Source organism: Mercenaria mercenaria, unplaced genomic scaffold (genome assembly GCF_021730395.1).
Source record: "Mercenaria mercenaria strain notata unplaced genomic scaffold, MADL_Memer_1 contig_1852, whole genome shotgun sequence".
In the NCBI taxonomy this organism is placed as follows: Eukaryota; Metazoa; Mollusca; class Bivalvia; order Venerida; family Veneridae; genus Mercenaria; species Mercenaria mercenaria.
Genome location: NW_026459863.1, coordinates 67,290 through 70,002, shown reverse-complemented (window position 1 = coordinate 70,002; position 2,713 = coordinate 67,290).

The window sequence follows — 2,713 nt, the reverse complement described above, 5'->3', positions numbered from 1 at the left end:
ACCCAAAGATATTCGAAGTAACTGTTCACATTATATTTTATTGAAAAAGGTCCAGGTAAACGGGAAATAATGGATTGTGATGAAACAAAATATAGATCGTGATTCTTGTTGCTAATGCAACAACTCAAAAAAATATGATTTCTTATATATTGCACAAACAAGGAAAGGTTTTAAGAAAAAACTTAATGGTACTATTAATGGGAGTTTTTAATGATGTAAAACAAATACAGTGAACCTGACAGTATAAGTTAAAGTTAAATTGATATTGATTTTAAGGGGATTATGCTACTAAAAAACATACAAAAGCTTTAGAAAAGGACATGGCACATATCTTCACAGAAATAAGGAAATTGATAACATAAATGAACAGAGGAATTAGATATGGAGGGGTAATAAAATAATCACACTAGGGGAATCAGATAAATCCACCGATGTAGTTTCAAGACGATTGATGTTTAAAAAAGTTTCAAAGTGTAATAGATGAACTATAATCTTGAAAGACATCAAATTATAAACAGACATTAGAAGAAGAAGTAAAGAATTGAAGAATTAACAAAAGTTTAAAAAGATTCCATTATTAAGTAATCAATTACAACCCCCCCCCGGTAAAATTGAAGAAGAAATGAAAGCTATGGTTAATTCTATTAAAGACTTGAAGAGAAATCTGATTTGACAGATGAAAACATAAAGAAGATTTCGAGTTAATTTTAAACATTTTATTCACCCCCAAATTAACGCATTAACCCACCACATAACCCCGATAGTTGATTTTAAAACAGAAGAACTAAAAGACAAGATATTGAAGCTGAGAAAAAAGTTACAAAATATTTCAGTTAGAAATCAGAACAGAAAATAATAAAATCAATAATGAAACTGAAAATAAGCATATAAGATTTATTAGAATATTTTCAAATAAACTTGCAGAATATAAAATTGATTGGAAAAAAGGGCCACAGCTTCACAAGAGTGATGATCATGTATAAGCATTAGAGGATTTTAAAAGAGCTTGCAATTCTAAAACTAGATGACTTTTATAAAAAACAAATTCGACTGGATTAGTACTGTTGATAACCGTAATAATTTAAAGTATGCAGACTAAGAAGATGTTACAAAAAAATAAGAAGATATAAGCAGTTTAATGTAAAGTTGAAGAACATAAAAATGAAAACTGGACCTTGTAGTTGAAAATCAGGTTAAACAAGGGAGAAGCAATTAATATAAATTAATGATGAGGCTTAGATAGAAAATTTTAAGAAACAACTCCGGATCTGATTAGTACTGTTGACACCCGTCCTAATTTAAAGTATGCGGAATGAAGTACACTACAGGAAATATTACAAAAGATATCACCGAGAATTTAATGATAAATTAAAAAAATATAAAATGATCTGGACTCTGTAGTTGACAAATCAACTAAACAAGGAGACTCAATTACTGCTAATACCCAAGAAATTACCCTTAATGTGAGAAATGTTTTCTTAAACACAGACACACAATTAGCTAGAAACAAAGATACGTTGACCAATCTATCTGCTTCTGAAGTGCCACACAAAACGACTGATGATTTAGCTGACAACTTCTTCACTTACAAAAAAAAGACAGGAAATAGAAGAAAGGCTCGAGTAGAGTGGGACATGAAGTTGTTCTTTTTGAATACTATAATAACACTCTTTTGATATGTAAAAATGAAAAAGTATTGAACGTCGTGGTTGCCTGGAATATTAACATATGAAAATATGACGGTCTGAAACTATTAATGCATAAATTTAACCTGGAATTATTGTAGATTATGATATTAAAGATTTTATAAACACAACACAAGAATATAAAGTATTTGACAAGATGTGATTTGAGTGGTGTGTGTTTAAAGTTAAAAAACCGAATGTATATAATTAGATATAAGATTTTATTAACGGGGGGGACCAGGCCTAGGTGACCCAAATAAACCGATATTTAAAAGCCCCAAATCACATTTTATATTTAGAAAGTGGAAAGGCTGAATATCATAAATTCGTGGTATATATGATGTATTTGATCATGTAAATATCACAGCTGAGACTTTGACAATGATCAGTTATATCTGTGTATAGAAAAAACTTAAAATTCATCTAAAACGAGGGAGACCGTGAGGGACATCATCCTTATGACGATTCAGCATTACAGAGTACATTTTCGCTTTTGGCGGATGAGTACATCAGATTTATACAATCGGATAACAAAGGACAGTGATTGATATATTAACCTGGGGTTAAGATAATAACATGAAATATCAAGACAAAACAAACACATTTGGTGGTTATTATTGTTGATTTTTCATAAAAGTTACAAAAATGATATAAAACATTTATGATTTATGGTATAAAACTGAGAGTAAACAATTGTAAAACATAATAAATAATTCAATCATGGCATATGTTATGCCACTTACTCAAAGGTTGAGTGATTTTCATAACCATAAAAGTATTATGATATTCAACATGATCTACCATATAGGCATACTCCACGAATGCGTGATTTCAGTGTTTGTACTTAAATATTTAATACTTGTTTTTAATAGTTGTTATTTAAAAATGCAAAAAGCGTGTTCTGTTACATTTATTTAACCCCGAAGCCAGGTAGATTTATGACGTTGCACACCCGACGCCGGGGTGTGAACATTAGTCTTCTAGAGACCTCATCTGTAGGCTCACCATACCAGCTGTTTTTTTTTTTT